The sequence below is a fragment of the Delphinapterus leucas genome, chromosome 1 (genome assembly GCF_059928025.1).
Source record: "Delphinapterus leucas isolate spDelLeu-1000000601 "Yukka" chromosome 1, BTC_Dleu_Yukka2, whole genome shotgun sequence".
NCBI classification, from domain to species: Eukaryota; Metazoa; Chordata; class Mammalia; order Artiodactyla; family Monodontidae; genus Delphinapterus; species Delphinapterus leucas.
The window spans coordinates 69010252-69030880 of NC_143129.1; the positions used below are offsets into that span (position 1 = coordinate 69010252).

General features: G+C 49.0%; 1 long non-coding RNA gene across 3 annotated transcripts; it reads right to left on the reverse strand.

Moving 5' to 3' along the window:
- Positions 1-461: 461 nt before the first annotated feature.
- Positions 462-20623, reverse strand: LOC149750529 (uncharacterized). 3 transcript variants are annotated; one of them, XR_016393257.1, is made up of 4 exons: positions 17558-20623; positions 16465-16737; positions 9310-9533; positions 462-8990 (listed from the first exon to the last, which is right to left on the reverse strand). It is a non-coding gene; the product is annotated as an uncharacterized LOC149750529 (long non-coding RNA). The 3 variants fall into 3 exon arrangements; XR_016393258.1 differs by lacking the exons at positions 462-8990; positions 9310-9533 and having other exon boundaries at positions 15813-16737; positions 17558-17685; positions 18394-20623; XR_016393256.1 differs by lacking the exons at positions 462-8990; positions 9310-9533 and having other exon boundaries at positions 15813-16737.
- Between the last annotated feature and the right edge of the window lie 6 nt (positions 20624-20629).

The following is a 20629-nucleotide window of genomic DNA, read 5'->3' on the forward strand; positions in this document are numbered from 1 at the left end:
GTTGCTACCTCTCTATTCTTCTGTAGCTCAGACTCCAGTCATTCTGTGTTTGGAGGTTTAAAAGCCGAATTTGTTTTCTGATTCATATTCAAACAGACATTGAGTGCGAAAATGGGTTGGCTATTTCTTGAAGGGAGTCAGGTCTCTTCTTGTGTGAGCTCTGGCTGGCCCCATCCTTGGCTGTATCCCATGTAGCTGTTTCCTGTTCCTCCCAGGCTGCCAGTTAGAAGTGTTGCCATACTAGTCTTCCAGGAGTAGCCGTACCAGAGAACCAAGGTTATGCTCCTTAAGTAACTCGTGACGCAACATAATTTTTAAATCATGGAAATTAATTCCACTACATATTAATGGGATATTTTTTCTTGAAAAACACATCTAAAAATTCCTGTGGAATAATTAAGTCAATGAAAATAGTCAAGAATGTTTTGAAAATGAGGGACTTGCCCTATCAAATACTGAGATACACTTTTATTAAGTAGTTTTAATTGACAAAAAAATAAATGGACAGATGAATGGCACAGAATATAACGCAGAAGTAGACTATTACATAGTTACAATTTAGCTGGTGATGAATGGGAGTCACATATATTTGGGGGGAAAGAGAGTTTAAAGAAGGATGATTGATTAACTATTCTTATTGTTAAATATGTAGATCTTCACTTTATACTGAAAAATTATAGAAGGAAACACACAAAACAAGTCAAACTAGCACAGGTAACTTGGTATTGAATCTCAGAGCGGAGGAGTTTCTAAACATAGAGCAGTAGTTGAAATCATATATTTTAAGCATAGAATTTAAAACAGGAGTGGAGAGGAGGGAAAGAATGAATAGGCGGAGCACAGAGGAATTTTAGGGCAGTGAAACTACTCTGCATACTACAATTGTGCCTACATGTGATGCATTTGTCATACACTTGTCCAAACTCACAGAATATACAACACCAAGGGTGAACTCTAATGTAAACTATGGGTGATAATGATGTGTCAGTGTAGGTTCATCCGTTGTAACAAACGTACCGCTCTGGTGGGGATGTTGATTATGTGGGAGGCTAGGTATGAGTGGGGGCAGGGCGTATATGGGAAATCTCCTTATCTCCCACTTAATTTTGCTGTGAACCTAAAATTGCTCTAAAAATAAAGTCTATTTTAAAAAAAAACTAAAAAAAAGAAGAACCCCAAAAACAAAGGGTCCTGAGACCTTGGAGTCATCTGTTCTCATCCCCCCATTTTACAGATAGTTTTTGAGGCCCAAGGGGTGCTCGGGGTCACAGAACCAGTACCTGAACCCAGCCAGTGTTCCCCTAGGAATCGAGAATGGGTGTTTCAGCTGAGGAGGGTGAGTTTTCCATAGGACAACTCTGATTGGAGAAAATACCCTGGAAAATGAAATACATAAAGCCTGGGATTATTGAAAGGAAACTGTCTTCTTCATGAAGCGACTTAGGAAAAAGAGCTTCTTAACCATGGAATAAGGTTTGTGGAAAGCACTTCATTCTAAGTTCGTTGGGGATTGTTTGGTGTTAAACTATGACTTTGCCAATCTGCAGATGGAAATTTACTCCCCAGATGGACCTTGTTTATAGAGAGAGCATGCTCTTCTCTTTCCCTGGCTGAATGCCTCTTGCTACAGAGAAATGCAGCTCTGGACAGAGCCAAGCCTGTTGTATGTGGCAACAGTGTCCCCCTCTCGGATGCAGGAAAGCGGCAGTGCAGGGTGGCCGCCTCTCATCTGGGGCTTGGGGAGCAGGGTCAGGGTCCCATCTCTGGTTCTGGTTGGAGAAGACAAAGAGCCCAGAAGCAAACAGGTGTCTACACATGTGTTTGAGCAATTCCAGTTACCACTGGAGCAGATGCCATGAGGGTGGCTCCAGCAGCCCTACTGGTGGCCACGGTATGCATGGAGTCCACATGATGCAACCAGGCCTCTGGCCGAGAAACCTGGCTTAGATCTTCACAGACTGAGCCATCAGCTCCAGCTGGCTCCAGGGGGAAGGAGAGAGGCCGGGAGCCTGTGCGCTCAAACCCAGAGTAACAAAATACGTAGGAAGAGAAAAGAGTGCAGTGAGCTAATAGCAGTGTTTTACATCTGTCTGAGGCTTTACAGTTTTCAAAGCACTTTCACACCTATGACCCCGTTTTCTCTTTAGAGAACAGGTATTGTTATTGTTCCCATTCTATGCACAGTGAAGTCGAGGCTCAGAGACATCAAGGGACTTGACTGAGATAGCAAGTGAGCAAACCTGGATCCATAACACAGCTGACTTCTGGCTTATTTCACAATTCTTCCTGCCAGCTTTGGTGACATCTCCTCTGGAAGGCCTTTCCTGAGCCCTCAGCTCCTCCAAGTGCCCCCTTAGCACTGACCATGGGGTCCTAGACTCCCTCTCTTTGTCCGTCATCCTTCCCTAGATCATAAGCTGCATGAAAGCAGGGGGTCATGACTGTTCATCGGAGTATCCCCACGTCCTAGGACACGTCTGGCACATAGAAGGTGCGCAGCAGACACCCAGAGTCCGTTCAACATGGCTTCCAGGCCCCATAGGATCTGCATCACCCCTGGGTCCACAGCCCCTTTGACCTCACCTCTACCCACCTTCCCCAAGCCGACCTCAAATGCAAGAAGTACTTCCCCACTCCAGGGTCTTTGCCGGCCCCTCTGCCTGGAATCCTCCCCTCCACGCATCCGAGCAGCTCCCTCCATCACTTCATTCTGGTATTTGCTTAAAATGACAATGGGACAACATTCCCAAAGAGGCCTTCCCTGCATCTCTGTCTTAAAAAGCAGCCCCATCCTTCATTACCTCTATCCTGTTTGTTTGTTTGTTTGTTGTCCTTTTCTCCTACCACGTAAGCTCCCTGAGGGCAGGAGCTTTGTTTTGTTTGCTACTGTGACTCCAAGAGCTTAGAACAGTCCCTGCCACTCGGCAAACATTTATCGAATGAATGAACAAACCATGCTGTTCCATGTTAAGGCACCAACAGCTGCTTTCCTGTCACATCTGGAGAGCATAGTGGTATCACATACCCCTCCTATTCCCTCATTCCTCATACTCTGCCCTCCCCCCAAAAATATGTGAGACCCTCCAGCTCTATGCTAACAATTAGAGAAGGCTGAGGGGAGCGTTTTGTACACGATCAGACTATCTCCCCGGGAGTTGGGAGCCCTGAGGTTGATGTGGGTCAGACACAGTCTAACTCTGCAAAGATATTGGCTAGCACAGCTATGGTTTCTGAGTTTTGGTGGGGGGAAAACAGAGAACCTAAGCTACACTGTTGTCTCTTTTGAAATAAGGAATCCACATTGTTATACTGTGCTGGGCAGGCTCCACATCTCCTTCTGTGACCTCTGAGGTGACTAGCACAGGGCTGGGGAAAGGGGAGTATAAAGGCCACCACCCCACCCGCAGCCTGTTGCAGTGCGGGGTGGACTACATTTTTTCAAGTCCTGCTGGAAATCTCCTGGCTGGAAACGTTCCCAGATGCCCAATTTTCTTGCTTGAAGTGCATTTCTTTTCTCCCTGAAAATTAGTACAGGAGAATTTGTCTCCGTTATAAACCGCATCCTGGTGGCAAGAGTAGAGTGTTCAGTATTCACACAGAACTCCCTAAATGCTTGATGTGTACAGAGCACTGTGTGAGGGGCTGCGGCTCCTAGGGAGGGGATGCAGAGAACTGGGGGAAGGGACAGGTCACCCAAAGGAATTTCCATGGACTCTGACTCGGGGGATGTGTAAACTGACCCAGGACTCCTCTGTGTCAAGACTTAGGAAGAACTCGCTGTAGGGCTGAGATCAGGAAATTGGGGTGCAGAGCTCCATCCCAGAAGGGTCACATGCCCCATTCCTTATTAAACTTCTCTTCTCCCCTCAGTGACCAAAATTGCAGGGGGCTTGGACCATTCGTACCAGGAGACCCAAGGGAAGGCAGAATTGGCCTTCTCCTTGGGGACAAGGGCTCAGACCTCAGGAATGTATTCATTCTTTTAATAAGTCCATCACACCTAAATATATAGCAGCCCTGTTCTGGGCCGTGGATACAGAGAACTAAACTGAGCATAGGCCCTGCATTCAAGTTGCTTCCATTCTGCAGGAGACAAACATGTAGGCACGTTGGGACATGGTGGGAGATGAGGTCAGAACATGGAGAACTTTGGGAGCCTCACTAAGGAGCCTGTCCTTCATTCTGTGGATGATAGGGAACCACTGAAGGGTTTCGAGAAGAGGAGTGGTTCGCTTAGGTTTTCATTTTCAGAAGGACTCTCAAAGGGGGTTCTTAGGAAGACGGTTGACTTGGATTCATCATGGAGGTCCCCAACCTCCCTTGACCATGAGCACCACCTCCCCCCACCTCCCCCAGCTGGACTGGGTGCATCTGCCACACACTCAGGTTGCACCTGGACTTCTCCCTGCTGCAGCACTCATCCTCTTTTAGGGTTGCCTGTTCTCTTGTCGTGTCCCTCACTAGAATGGCAGGCACTAACTTATGCACATCATTCTATCCCAGTGGCCAGCATTGACACTAAATATATACATTTTTTTAAATGAATGTCAAATGGAATTATTGCAGTAGTGCAAGAGACAGAAAATCAGGGTCTGGGTAAACTAGAGCCATGACAGCAGGAGGATGGAAGGAAGGGAAGGACGTGCAAGATGGTGGACAGCCCTGTAGCGGTCAGCGTTCCTGGCGACCTCAGAGCAGCAGCCCTCTGCCTCCTATCCCTCTCCTGCTTTTCTCGTTTGTAAAGTGGGGTTGTAACACCTCCCAGGGATGTCGTGGAGATGAAACCAGGTGTAAAGTGGCAGCTGACCGCCTGTGTGATTGGTGGATGCTGGGCCGCCTCTTTCCCCAATGTGATCCGTCTCTGGACTCGTAGGAGCTGAGCAAAAGAGAGGCACAGTTTGAAGGCACAGTTTCTACCTGTTACTCCCCCCTCTGTGTCCAAGAGAGCACCCACTGTCCTGGGGAGACCACATCAACCAAACAGGCGTACCTGCCTCTCACAAGCTCCTGGATCCTCTGGCCTCAGCAGCCAGTCTTTTCTGAAAGATTACAGATCTACGCCAAAATCAATTCGGAAAACTCCTGGCCACTCTGTGACTGAATGAATGAATGCGTGAACCAATGGCCTGTGGCCTGAGCTCTGCCATTTACTGTGACCCAGGACACCCTCCCTGAGCCTCAGTTTCCTGACCTCAAAATGGGCATTAGACTATGTTCTGCACAGTTCGTTTCAAGCGTTCAGTTAGATAGTGCATGTGTGAGCACCTCAGAAATCCTAATGTGCGATAAAAATGTCTTTTTATCGTCATACATTGTATCCCCCAGCAGTGCCTGACATAGCGTGTGCACAGAGGGGGCCTTTGGCTGAATATTAAGAGCATAAATGGCGTCTTGTTATGTAAAGAATTTGCATGCCAACTAGTACCTGCAGGGTGGTGGATCCCAGCATGGTGGGTGGTGTTACTGGTTCTGCTGGGCTGCCTCCTTTTGCCCTGTGTTTGACCTTAATGGTTCATGCGTTCGGATCCTGACACCGCTCCTGCCAGAAGTGGCATCTTCCCCCAACCTCCCCATCCTACAGGGCAGAGCTGAGATCTCACAGCTGCTCCCATCTGCATGCAGACCCCACCTCCTTACCCTCCCTTCAGCAACCCATGTGTACCAGGAAGCACCAATTCGTTTCTGTGCAGGGCTGTTCAAGGAAACACACTCAAGTGTGAATGCCAGCTAGAACAACACAGCAGGGCCAGAGCCTCTTTGAAGGGAGGGACAGCACGATTCCAGTCCTCCAGGCCTGCCAGAGGAAGTAAGTGGGATTCCTGGATTTCTGATGTCATATCAACAACCCACTGCTTTGAGCGTCATTTGTTTTATCAGATTCCTCTTTTAAAATGCAAGTATTCTTTAAAATGCAAAACTCCTAATGGTCATTCACACCCTGATGAAAATGAACTTTGTTATATATTTCATTACTAATGTTTATAAAGCTTTCCCTGTGTTCTCTCACCACACATTTAATTTAATCTTTATAACGTTGTTGGAGTGATTAGCTCTGCTTCACAGCTGAGGAAACCGAAGCTGGAGTGGTAAAGTCGTCTGAACATGCAGCTACAAATAAGAGAGATGGAATTTCAAATCCAGCTTTTTCCCCTTGCAAAGAGTCTCTTTTCACTAAACCACATTGTTTCCGAGGAAACCTGTAGGGGGCAGGACCCTGATGGGGACAGGCTGTGAGTCCGGAGCCCGCAGGAGGGGAATCCTGGCTGAGGACAGCTACCTGGTCCAGAGGGCCGTCATGAGAGTCAGCTTTCTCATCTGCTGCCCCCCGCCCCACACACACATCCAGCCCCCCACCTGGGCCAGGACAGGGCGTGCGGAGTCTGGGGGGCCAGTGATCATCTTCAGGCTGAATGACCATCAGATGGGGCACAGCCAAGCCTGATTCATGATAGGAAGTTTCCGTGGTTTTATTTTTTAATTAGAAAACAGATTTGTTTCTAACCTCTCATCTCTCTAATTTAGCCAATTTAACAATGTATTTTAAGTGGGTTTCCCAAGAATACAGAGTCTAATGGGTTCATAGCCCAGCTCTGGCACCTGTTAGTGACTTTGGCTGAATTACATAACCTCTCTGGGCCTCAGTTTGCACATCTGTAAAATAGGGGTCACCTAGTATGTGCTTCATAGAATTGTTGCACAGATGAAAAGAGGTGAATGTATAGAGTACTTAGCATGGGGCCTGGCATGTAGGAAGTACTCCCAGAATTGTAGGTGGTCCAGGGCCTTGTTGTCAGACCCCCATCCTCCTTGGTTTGAGGGCAGGAGCTGAGACAACACCTGCCTCTTGGAGTAACAGAGCACCCAGCTTCTCCTTGAATAGTGGGGCGTCTGCAGAAAGGAATGACCAGAGTGGGACATCAGTGTGTACTCTGCTCTCCATCAGGGAAATCCGTGAATTAACGTCTCCCTCAAGGCCTTTCCTCAGGTATCTTATCTGAGGCAGTGCCATGAGGGCTGAGGGCCCAGAGCTCGGTCTGGCAGCGTTTGGAGGATGACTCTAAGGGAAAGTACCCTTTCAGACGCCAGAGGTTTCTCTCCAAGGTAATTCAGACTGTTGACCTAAGAACCTGATTAGTGCTTTTTTATAAATTGGGTGAAGTGAACAGACACAGAGAACAGACTTGTGGTTGCCAAGGGGGAGGGGGGTGGGGGAGAAATGGCTCAGGAGTCTGGGATTAGCAGATGCAAACTATTATATATAGGATGGATAAACAACAAGGTCCTACTATATAGCACAAGGAACTATATTCAATATCCTGTAATAAACCATAATGGAAAAGAAACAAATAAATTGGGTGAAGCGAGGTGAAGATTGGAAGAAAAGAACTAGGCTGGACTCCATAGAAGCCGACTTTGGGCTTGGACCTATATTTTCTCTCGACCTTTGTCTCTGTTTTGTGTCTATCCAGGGACTGGGGTCGTGAGTATGATTATAATAGAAATGTGATAAATGAATAAGTAAAGCTAATCCCTAGTAAATCCGTTCTGAAGAGGGAATGACTAAGCTGAAAGAGAGCTGCAGACAGAGCCAGTGGGGAGATACACCCCAAGAATTTAGACAGAAACAGCAATATGCCAGAGAGACCTGGCTGCTTCTGGAGACGAGATTGCAGAATTATAGCCAGGGAAGGCTATGGCACTGAGTAATGTCTCTTGTTGCTAATCAAGTCTTTGAGAACCCGGATCATGCAACTTACTGAACTCAATTTATATTATCTTAGGCAAAATCACTATGACCTGGATGGAAACTCAGCCAGAGAGCAATAAAGAATGGAAAGCCGCAGGTAATGAACTAGCCTCTGGGAAGCCAGGAGCCCTAGTTTCTGGCTGGTTATATTTTAAATATTACAGAAAATTAGATAACATTGAACATTTGCCAAGTACTTATTAAGTGCTTCGAACTTTGATGGCTTGCACTCGTTGGATCCCCTCAAAAGCCCTGTGTGGAAGACATCCTGGTCTAGTAACCACTTGACAATTTTCTGTTATAAAGACATATTTTGGGACCTTGTGGATTTGACTTTTCTCCCACTTCAGGTGGCCAAAAGGAAGTGGTAATTCCCAGTTATCTGTAACTAAAGTAAGAGACTAATTACGTTTCCAGAACAGACTGTAGGTGCAGCACAGACGCTGTACGTGAACCATGGTCAGTGTGTCCTTGCCGGATGACAGCTGTTCTAGCCTGTGTTACAAGTTGTCCTGGACTCGTCTGAGACTTCTAGCTTTCTCTCTGCATTGGTGCAATCATCATATTAGGCGTCTTGACTTGACAACCAAGCTCTGAAAGTACAGGCCCATTCATTGGGGTGCAGAGAACAAACGTGAAAGCCAGTATAACCTTATCCTTCCTATTCCTGCCCATGAGTCCTGGAGACAGTACCTATTTTTAACAAGCCATACATTTGGGGTCTCCTTGATGCAGAAAAGAGCAGATGCACTGAAAAATGTGTTCCTTGGACGGATCTCAGCCACCTAAATTCCATAGTTGCTTGATCCAGGGAACACATGAAAGAGAAGGGTCGGGGTCAGGCCAGCATTTGTGGGGTGGTCAGGAGACCCCTATCTACAGTGGTCCCATCAGGCGTCTTCACACAGAGGCCTAATGCTTTCCACCCTCCAGCTCTGGTCATCAAAGACAGTTCATACTGGTCACTTGGTTTTCCACAACTGTGGCGTCCTTCATTTGTGCTCAGCAGGGACCTTTCAGGTTTCTCGGTCATTCCTGTCAACATTTACAGGGCATAGGACCTCCCAAAGCTTGATGGTACAGTGCCAGCCCATGCTCACACTTGTAACTTATTAATTCTCAGTATTACGTGCAGAGAAGCTGGAGGCTCAGAGCTTGTGTCTGTCCTAAGCCATGTCATCCCATTATATCTTCTGTCTCACTCCTCACAGGTCCAGATGTGCTCAGCTTCCCGGAGCTCTGCCTGATGAGATAGCAGAAGCTGAGTCTTTCATAGTCGAGGGCCACAAACTCTACTCTCCCAAAGCCGAGGATTAGCCAGCAGCCAGCATGCACATGACATGTTCTCATGGCATCAATGACCGGCAAGCAAGAAAGAAGCAGGGAAGTCAACTATTAGCTGGGCTTTGGGGAGCAGCTCACGGGAGGAAAAGCCAGGATTGCTCACCACTTGCCTTGGCCTCAGCCAGAGGAAGAAAAGATCATGAATAACAACATCCGAAACAGCGGAAGCGAGAGAGCAGTTGCAGTCTCTTACTGCCTGACTCTTCAAAGGTGCCCACCTGTGCCGAGAGAGGATGTGAAGTCAGGGTTTCATGATACCCAGGATCAGGGCCAGTGATAAATCCTGTTCTTTTCCTTTTGAACACAGCTCTTCATCATCGCTTGATCCTAGGACTCCAGCCTGGTTTCCCTGGCAACTAGGCTGGCTTCCAGAGGCAAAGGTCAGGGTGCGGCGGGATGCAGGCAGACCTGCCATGACGGGTGTTCAGGGCAGGAAGGCCAGCTGGGTGAAGAGAAGATGAGAGCATTGAAACAGACCTCTCTGATGACTTCAGGGCAGTCAGAGACATTCCTCTCCTTAGTCCCCATCTTGGATGATGAAACTGAGGCATAAAGCAGCGAGGGAACCCGCCCTAGGTCACATGGCCAGGACATTATACAACCAGGAATTAGATCCTGAGTTTTGCTTCCTTCCAAAGAAAATGCTGCCACTGACCAGCCTCCAGGAAGTTGTGTGCTTAAAGCTGTTTCTCTTGGAGAAGAGACGGGGGTATAGTGATGTGCGTGGGGGGCTCTTTGGGCTGGCCAGCAGGGTGAGCTTCCAGCCCACGGGTGGAAGCAGACCCGGCTCACCGTCCTTGCCAGAGCCGCAGCCCACATGCTGGCCGGTGACGGCCCGTTCTCAGCAGTGGCTCCTGGCTAACGAACGACAGGGGCCCAAAGGGGAGCTGGAGGTCCAAACTTGTGTTCTTCCCACCAGTCAGAACAAGTCAGGATGAAAACTTGCTGAGAGCAGCAGAGAGGCTCCTGGGATGACTGAGTTTCTTAGAGACAGACACTCTGTTGGTACCAGATGTCATTTTAAGCTAAAAACCTATGGTTATGTCACTTAGATGATCTTTATTTACCCTAACCCATAATCCAGAAGCCGCTCTAGATTGAATGTGGGCCATTAAGCATTCCTGTGAGAACCACAGTTCAGTATTTTTAGGTGTTGCCATCGCCACATGGGGAATTACCTTGCTGTCTGCAGCTTGCTGCACTTAGGATCTGATTATCTCCGTGTTTATTCTGACCCCGTCACCAGTCCTCGGGAGTCGGCACCTTACTCCTGTCTGCCGGCGGAGTGTCTCCACCCACAAGAGTTCCTGATTCCATCCCCTGCTCCAGCCCCAGAGACCTTTTGGGAGGTGGCGGGGGAGGCTCTGAGCCTCACTCACTGTATCTATCACTCGGGCAGTGCCCTGCCTATTTCCCCCAGCCCCTTTCTTGGCAGGGGTGAAGAGAGGGATGACTGAGGAGGCCTAGGGGTCCCTGGGGTGCAAGAGTTCTGGGGCAGAGACAGGGAGTGAGGATTCTCTGCCAGGGCAGTGCATGGCAGTCTGTGCCCAGAGGCTCTGGCTGTACTGCTCCTATTGAAAGCGGCCTTCCTTCCAGGGTAGGCCCTAACCTCCCCTCCCCGGTGGCACCTGACAGCCCACGCCGCAGAATCGAGAAGCTGTGAAGCTGTGTGCCCACGCCCCCAGATGTGCCCGAACCTCGGGCCGGCACCAGGACTGCCTCCGTGTCTTCTGAACACCCCATCTCCGTGAGCTCTCCTGCCTGCCTGCCCCGGATCCTGGCCCACTGGCCACCTTGACCGCTGCCTCTACCTGCCCCTCTGCCTTCTTTTTGACCTGCCCAGATTGCTCCCCACACCCCTGGTCTCACCTATGATGCCTGTGCACTCCTCTGCCCAAGTCCTTCTGGGCCTGGCCTGCCACCACAGTGGAACTGGGGAACGGGAGGGGCCTGTGGGCTGAGTTTTCCGTGCTCAAAGGAAGGGAAGGGGAGGGGTGGGAAGCTGCCACCACAGGGCCTGGCAAGCCCTTGGGCAGTGGGAAAACGCAGCCACCTGAGGCCCGGCCTCCTGAGCCCGCACGTGTGCCCGCAACCCTGCTCCTGCAGGGGCCCGGGGACAGAGCTCCCCCTGCCTAATGCGGAGACACAGGAGCAGCTTAAGTGTCAGAGCAGCCTGCCAGCTGAGCCACCTCTGACTCCCTACCTTGAACAAGCTGCTTCAGCTCCCTGAACTTGTGTTCTTATATATTAAATGGGTCTAATAATATCCACTGTGCAGAAGCATGGTACTAAGGATTAAGGGGAGAAATGTATATAAAACGCTCTATCCTGTCTGGCATGTCATAGGTGCATAAACCACAGTAACTAGTACTACTCTTGTATCGCTGTCACTACAACAGAAGCCCCATCTTGTTCTTCCCCTGCACGTCTCAGCCTCAGTTAGCCCCAACCATCCTCTGCTCCTCCCAGGGCTCCTTCCAGAATATGTGACCATTTTGATTCATGGCAGCATCCATACGGGGCGAGAATGTTCACTGCAAAAGAATTCGGGCGCATTCTGTCCCTGCATCTATAGGACTGTCTTGCACTGTCAGCCTTCTAAGTACACACTGTTTGAGGCAGAGGGAAATCTGCTGTGACAGAACATGACAGCAGGAATCCAGACTCATTGCAGTCCTGATGCAGCATGGCCAAGGGCAGCGCTGGGTCCACCTTGATTGCAGAATGCCCACTGCAGCACTCTGGCAGAGAGCAGACGTCAGCGTAGCACACACACCTCCGGGGAGAGCGGCTTGGAGACTGATTTCACAGGGAGCACAGGATACTTCCTCCTTCCATAGTGGAGTGACAGCCTTCCACTTCTGTGCCCCCCCTCCTGGCTGCAGCCTCCCGCTCCATCGGGACCGAGACTTTCATTCCCACCATCTCTGTGTGCTCTTCGGTTACCACCATTTTTCTTTTGGCTGTGGGTATGGACACTCCCCTAGGCGCATTCCCCCTCAGATGACTTCTGCTCTGGGGCTGCATTCAGCACTTGCTGTTTGAGATCATCCCTGCATCCCAACCTCCCGCTTCCCTTCCCTGTGCTGGACCTCTGGCTCTATAAAGCATGGAATCCAGAACACACACACACACACACACACTCACTCACTCATTCACACTCCCTGTGTGCCCCCCCTCCCTCTTCCCCACATCCGCACCTCTCCCCTGTGCACAGTCATTGATCCCAAGATATGCAGTCCCTTCCTAGCAGCCCTGTCCTTATATCACCCGAGCCAATCAGGAGGTATCAAGTCTTTCCTGAAAATCAGTGCCTGCCTTACCTTCAGTGCCTAATCGATATCTGCTCATTTTCTCACTTTCTTTAAAAAAATAATAAAGAGCCCTTTCCATGTGACCCGCCTGCCTGCCATTGCCAGGCCCTTGAGAAGCCTCTGCTGATCAGGATCCTTTTACTCTGCAGAGAATTGCTCTTTGACACACATTTCTCTCATGAGTTTGTCGTCCGTTCGTGCAGCACAGGTTCAATCTCTTAGAGCCTTTACATGTGGGAAGGGCCCCGAAAGATACTTGATGACGAAGAAGGCAAGCACCCTGCTTTCACAGGGGTTCTGTGAACTCTGGGTCCCATAGAACCTGGCAGGGAGTGACATTTCAGCCTATTTCCTTCTGCTTTTGGCCCAGGGGAAAAGGAAATAAAAGGTAACAAATGCCCCCGCAAGACTCCATTTTTTTTAAAAAATCTATTTCATTGAAGTATAGTTGATTTACAATGTTGTGCTAATTTCTGCAAAGTGATTCAGTTATAGATACATATATATATATATATATACACACACACACACACATACATTCTTTTTCGTATTCTCTTCCATTATGGTTTATCACAGGATACTGAATATAGGTCCCTGTGCTATACAGTAGGACCTTGTTGTTTATCCATTCTATATACAATAGTTTGCATCTGTTAACCCCAAAGTCCCAATCCATCCCTCCCCCAACCCCCTCCCCCTTGGCAATCACAGGTCTCTATAAGACCCCTTTTTTCCTTGGTAAAAGTAGTGGGAAGGGCAGGGACTTAGAGTAGCTGCTTGAAAATTAGAATTTACTGTCAGCTGCCTATTTTTCCTGCTGTTCACGACCACCATTCACAACTAGACTTGAGACACAACTTGGCCACTTTGCTGGGTTATTTCTCACAAACTGACATGCCCCACTTTAAGGAACTGGAGATATATATAGAGAGAGATAGATATAGATATAGATAGATATACACACACACATATATATATATGTATATATATATTTAGAGAAACTTATAAAACCAGAAAACTAATGGGTGCTTATTTATGCTACATAAAGATTTTTCTGTTCCAAAATGCTTCTCTGCGAGGCTCCTTTAAGGAGTAGCTGCCCCCATCTATTTGTTTCTTTACATATCCTTGACTACTGCTGAAGTTCCAAGTGGATTTGAAAGAGTGTAGGTTTGGGGCTCAGGTAGGCCCAGGTTTAACTCTGGCCTGACCACTTAGGGGCAAGTTAGAAGGTCTCTGAGACCCAGTGTGCTCCTCTGTAAAATGGACATTGTTGGGAGGATTAAACAAGTTCCTTATTACTTCATTCATCAAAAATGTAGATTAGAATAACATTTCTGAGAGCCTCTTTTACCGTACCACACAAAAAGAACTGCGCAGATGTCACCAAATTTAAGAGATTATATTTGGGGTGGTTGGACCTAAGATAAAAAGTGTGCCATGTACACAGAATTCACTTTGTGGGGCTCACACCTAGGGCTCTCAAGGGTCAGGACTGGAGTTCTGGGTGGGCAAGGCTGGCTTGTAACTGAGGAGTATGGAATAAAGGAGAAGCCAGGTCTGCATCCTGGATGACAAGAACAGGCTAAGGAAGTTTGAAGCATGAAGACTAATGGGCAGAGATTAGGCAGAGAACCAGAAGTGAATCCAAGGCAAAAGGTCTGTGGAAGAGAAGAAACCGAGCAAGACTAACTGGGGGCAGGAGGTGGGCGGGGGGGGGGGGGGGTTTGAGACCACTGATCACCTGGAGGGGTCCCTTTAAACAAGCCCCCAGCGTGGGTAGGGTCAGGAACACCAGGCAGGTTTGGAATTCAGGCTATGCAGAAGGCAGGCCAGCCCGGGACCCCTTGCTGGGGAGCAGGGCCTGGGTCCCACCATCCAAAAGACAGTTTCCCATGGCTTTTTATCTCCCTCATCAGTGCTTGCCTCCTTTGGCACAGATGACTAACATTGGTGGTAGCTCATTAGCTAATTGTTTCTTGTTCATGTTTACTAAGTGTATTATAAACAGTTTGGACAGATCTTCTTCCTGAGAGTCAAGTTCTGGAAAATTCTTCAGAAAAATGGGTTCTTCATACCCAAACCTCCCACCCGTTCTGTATTTCAGAGAAATGATAGCTCAACTGTGTCAACCACTGAGTTTCCAGGTTCTCAGGCCATCTTGCCTCAGTGACGGCAGTGGGGCATGTGGTAGGAAACATACAGAATGTGGCTATAGGCTCAAGACCTGTCTCCATCGCTTACTAACTGCTGGACCTTGAGAAAAATCAGTTAGCCTTTCCGAGCTTTGGTTTCCTTGTCTATAAAATGGAGGACATACTGTCTGTTTCACCCAGGATTAGCATGAAGATTAAACGAGATCATTTAGAAGAGGAGTATATTGTGAAAAGCAGAATATTAAGCCCGTATTTGGCTGTGGTTGTTTTCCCATTCATTCAGTCACCGAATATTGTGGAGCATCTCCATAGCAGCAGGAGGTGGCAGGACCCACAAGGAATCACTCTTGAGACCCTACCTCCTTGCACCAACCTGACCAGACAGCCCTGGGGCAGTTGTCAAGGCCACCACCTCCCCTTCAGCCTCGTCCTCCCTCACTCTTAGCCCAACATTATGTTCAGGTGATTCAGAAATTGCTTCTTCTACCCCTTCTGCCCACACCACTCGTTAAGGCCTTTGCTCGTGCTGCTTCCTCTTCTGCTATTCATTCTTTATCCAGATTCTGCTCAGGAGCCAGCTGGCCTGCATTCAAATCCTGCGTTACCAGGGCTTCCCTGGTGGAGCAGTGGTTGAGAGTCCGCCTGCCGATGCAGGAGATGAGGGTTTGTGCCCCGGTCCGGGAAGATCCCACATGCCGCGGAGCGGCTGGGCCCGTGAGCCATGGCCGCTGAGCCGGCGCGTCCGGAACCTGTGCTCCGTAACGGGAGAGGCCACGACAGTGAGAGGCCCGCGTACCGCAAAAAAAAAAAAAAAAAAAAATCCTGCGTTACCCTAGTCTAGTTTCTTTACCTCCCCAAACCTCAGTTCCTCCCCTGTAAAATGGGGACAAGGCTAGTTCCAGCCTCACCAAGTGGCTGTGAGGGTCAATCAGCTAATGCATGTGAAGGGCCGTGAATGATGCCCGCACAGAGCAGGCAACTCCATCAGCGCTGGCAGTCGTTATTACCACCACCATCCTCTCCCAGCAAAAGCACTGCTGCCCTCATGATGACATGTCTCTGTACCCAAATATCCCACATTGTACTGAAGTAATCTGCCTCTAAGTCCTCCCCAAATAATGTCAACATTCCCTGAGAGCAGGGACTCTGTTTTATGAGTCTTGATGTCCTCTGCACCCAGGACAGAGCCAGGCACATGGTAAGGGTTCAAGAAATCAGGGAACTGATTTAAAATGAGCCATATCTCTGGGGTGGTTTTTCTTTTTTCTTTTTTTAATACCATTTTCTATTACATAAGTAATTCATACATAAGAGTATAAGGCAGAAAATAAAATCACCCACAATGCCACTCTCAGAGATAACATCATATTTCAGTATACGCTTTAGATGATTTCTGTCCTGTCTAATGGCATTTGAGCTAGACCTGGGGTCTGGAATACAGACACTGTAGTTGGGTGAGACTTCAACGTAACTTCTTCCCACAATTTATCTGATTATGTTTGAGAGCAGGATGCTGCTAAGGGGAACATGGCACACTTCCCTGCCTCCACATCCATTTCATCATGATTTTTTTTTTTTTTTTTTTTTTGCGGTACGCGGGCCTCTCACTGTTGTGGCCTCTTCCGTTGCGGAGCACAGGCTCCGTACGCGCAGGCTCAGCGGCCATGGCTCATGGGCCCAGCCGCTCTGCGGCATGTGGGATCTTCCCGGACTGGGTCACGAACCCGTGTCCCCTGCATCGGCAGGCGGACTCTCAACCACTGCGCCACCAGGGAAGCCCATCATGATTGTTTTTTAATCGAAGTATAGTTGACCTACAACCCTATGTTAGTTCCAGGTGTACAACATAGTGATTCAATATTTTTATGCATTACAAAATGACCACCATGATAAGTCTACTTACCATCTGTCACCATGGGGTGGTTTTTCTTTATTACCGATTTTGACTGGGACAGCATTCCCTTCGGTGGGTCTAGTCTTAGCCATAGAAGGATGGACTTAACCTCTGATCTTGGATGGCTCGTACCCTGTTGTTGTCATCCAAGTGGCCTCCTCCTTCAGCTCACGGCGCCTACCTCTCCTGATGACTTTTGCTTTTCCAGCCCAGTCTTCCTGTTGCACAAGGGTCAGTTTCAGTGGCTGGGGCATTGGTCTGCCTGTCCATCCAGGGGCTGGGCTGGGGAATGAGCAGGTGGAAAACAAAGAGTTACCCCCATGACTGTGTGCTCAAGAGCCCCAAAAAGTGACACATACAAGACACGGCTTCCCGTTTCCCAGTTTTCATGTTGACATCTTTCAACCCACATGAGAGCAAAGGGTCAGGAAGTGAACACTGGGAAGAAGAATTGTAGGCCTGGGCGGGACAGGAGGAGTATTGTGTATCTGACCTTGGTATGAACCTTTCTATTATAAAAGAGCTACATCTGCAAGAGGCTATTACCAGCTTCCTGTTTAGCTTTCCACCCCTGCCTCTGCTGTTCAGCTTTTTCATTGCTTCCAGAGGACTAAGAGACCCAGTGTGGCCCAGGGAAGGTGTAAGCTGAGTCTCACAGAGTCCATGCAGCGTTTTTGGCCACAGGGCTCCAGACCACGAGGGAAAGCTGCTATTAACCCCCACTGCAGTTGTATTCACAGAGCCCCTGCCTCCCAAAGAGAGTTCCCTCCTGCTGAGTCCAAGGGCTACAAGTGAAGTCCCAACTCCCTCAGACACCTGCAGGGCAGGGCTTCCCCATACCACAGGGTCACGGCAACATGGGCCCATCCGTGGAGCCCTCTCCTACTTCCCGATCCATTTCCCAGCTCCCGGGGCCCCCTGGATGCCCCGACTGCACAAAACCCCATCGGGAGGCAGCATGTACCCTTTCTGGGAGCCTCAAAACAGACCATCCTTCAAGGCTACTCCTGTGAAATCTTAAATTGAAACAGTCACCCTCAGGCCTTCCACTGGATTCATCTTCCGTCTCACAGAGCCCTCTGCCTTCTCCCTGCCTCCTTACCTCTCAGGCACGTCACCACCATCACTCTTTTTCCGACACCCTCCATCCTCTTGCCTCTTCTGCAGACATTCACCCTTCCACACGTTCATGAAATACCACCGTGTGGCAGACTGTGGCAGGTGCCGGGTCTGTAACAGTGATCAGAGTTGAGCTGTCCCAGTCCGCATGAAGAGACAGATGTTAAACCATAAACACACTCACATATGTAACTGCAAACAGTGATATGTTCTATGAATCAGAAAAAGAACAGGGTTCGATAAGAGAGACCAAGTTTAGTTCAGCGTTGGGGGAGGGTGTGTGCAGAGTAGAGAAGGTCCCAGAGGAAGTAATACTCGCACTGAGAGCTAAGGATTATTCAGAGTTACCCGTGCAAACAGTGGGAAAAGTGCTTTCCCAACAGCACCTGTCTGCCAAGCCCCTGAGGCAGGCATGTTTCAGGACTATAAGGGAAGCTGGTGGGGATAGAGCCCTGAGAGCACAGGGAGCGTAGTGTGAGATGAAGCTGGAGAACGAGTCAGAGGCCAGATTAAGTGGGCCGTGTGGAGCAAGTTAGGGCTCCAGGTTTTAGTCTACCTGCGATAGGAAGCCTCCGAAGAGTCGTAGAGTGGAGAGGCCATCAACCCAGCAAAACCCAAACCCCAGATTAATCCAGCTTCTGCCTCCTCTGCCCCTACTCCTGGGAAGAAGTCACACAGCCCTCCGAAAGCCAGGTGGGCTAGATTGATCAAGAAGCCCTTCACATAGCATCACAGGGCAGAAATGGCTTGGCCGTAGCTGGAAGTTACTCGGTGAAGCCTGGAAGTTGTAATGGGCATAAAACCTAACATTGCACTTACTTCTCATGTAACCCACATGGTGAATCCGTAAGGGGGCATTATGATCTCCATTGTACAGCTCAGACAACTGAGGCCTAAGAGAGTCCTAGTGTAACTCATGCGAGTCATGTGGCTGAGTGACAGTCAGGAAAGTGGTCCTGGATCTTCTGCCTCCCAGTGCTTTTTCTGCCCCACCCAGGCAGGGTCTGCAGAAGAAAGAAAATTCCCTTGGAAAGAGAGTGAGGACAGAGTGGAACGTGGTGGGGCTGAAGCGCCATGCTGGTGTGATGCTGAATCCACGGCAGCTCCCACATTGGCTTTGATGGGCTTCTGAATAAAGGAAGAGTCATAAACCTCCTGATTTCAACTGAACATCTAAAAAGCATGAGGTTCCAGAGGCCTCTGTTGAAAGCCAGCTCCCCTGCTGGCTCTCAGGCTGATGCCAGAATCATCAGAGCAGAGATGATCCATCCAGGGGCAAAAGGCAGTCCCCTGAGTGTTTGATGGAGGTGACCAACAGCTTGAGCAGAATTGGCTCAAAGCATCCAAGCCTGGACTTCATGTTGGGGAAGGCTGACTCCCGAGCCACCGCCCCTGGGGTGCGGAAGGAAACAGCAGCAGACACAGCGCTTCCTGAAATCAGTTGCATTTCAGTACACTGATAATGACTATCTGAAAAGGAAATCAGTAAAACAATCCCATTCAAAATACTCAGAACAAGTGCCCTCTGCCATCCCAGCACCCCCAGAATGTTCTCTGGTTGAGCGGCACTCCTCACCTTCCTCCTTGCATCAAGGTCATCAAACCCACCAGGAGCCAGGTCACAGCCAGCTTTGTGTCCCCTCCCTCATATTGCCTTGGACACAAAAGGACTTCAAGAATTACGTGCTAAAGGAATTAATTAAACAACCAACAAACAAAACAGATTGGGGCAGACGGTGTCAAAAATACAGTTGTGGGCTCCCCTGGTGGCGCAGTGGTTGAGAGTCCGCCTGCCGATGCAGGGGACACGGGTTCGTGCCCCAGTCCGGGAAGATCCCACATGCCGCGGAGCGGCTGGGCCCGTGAGCCATGGCCACTGAGCCTGCGCGTCCGGAGCCTGTGCTCCGCAATGGGAGAGGCCACAACAGTAAGAGGCTCGCGTACCGCAAAAAAAAAATAATAATAATACAGCTGTCCCTCAGTATTCATGGGGGATTCGTTCCAGGACCCCCAGAGTATACCAAAATCCGGGAATACCCAAGTCCATTATATAAAATGGCATAGTATTTGCATATAACCTACACACATCCTCCCATATACTTTAAATCATCCCCAGGTTACTTATAATACCTAAGCCAATATAAATGTTATGTACATGGTTGTAAATACAATGTAAATGCTATGTAAATAGTTGCCAGGACATATGGCAAATTCAAGTTTTGCTTTTTGGAACTTTCTGGAATTCTTTTTCCCAATATTTTCAATCCGCCATTGGTTGAATCTGCGGATGCAGAACCCTTGGATGCCGAGGGTCAGCTGTAGTGTAACTTTTTAAAATTGAAAACACAATACCGTCATGTAGGAGGCACCCAGTTTAGGAGAAAGGGTGTGGCGTCTCTCTTGGGGTAAACCTCAGCTCTGCACTTACTAGCTGGAAGAAATGTACACAGGTTACCTAACTTCTCTCAATCTAAGTTGCTGAATTTCTAAGTCAGGGTTTTGCCTCCTTCACAAAGACAGTTACGAAAACCAAATGAGTTGATAAAGAACCTAGCATGGTGCCTGAAGCATAGTAGGAGCTCAAGAAAAGGTACTTTCCTTCTGTCTCTGGAGGGCCGAGTGCTTAAATATGGGCCATGGAGGCAACTGCTTGGGTGTGAATCCTGGCTCCACGGCTTACCAGCCACGTGATCCCAGGTATCTCTTAATCTTTCTGAGTCTCAGTTTCCTCCTTTGCAAAATGGGATGGTGGTAAAAGAAGCCACCTGGTAGTGTTGGCACAGGTTCAAGAGAGCAAGTGTGTGAAGCATTTACCTCGACCGTCGCCCAGAGGGGCATCCCGCCTGGACATGCTGTACTGGGGGAAAACTTAGAAGCCCCTGCGTGCTTTGGAATCTCTCTGCCCTCTAGTGTAATAACACTCCCGTGAAGTCCTCCGTGCTCACATATGTGCGCAACTCCCTGCACCCAGGCGCCCCTTCTGTGTGCTAAACAGGGACCTGTCTAATAAATCACTTTCACAGCCCTGTCACCAGGACACACACGGAGCCGCCGG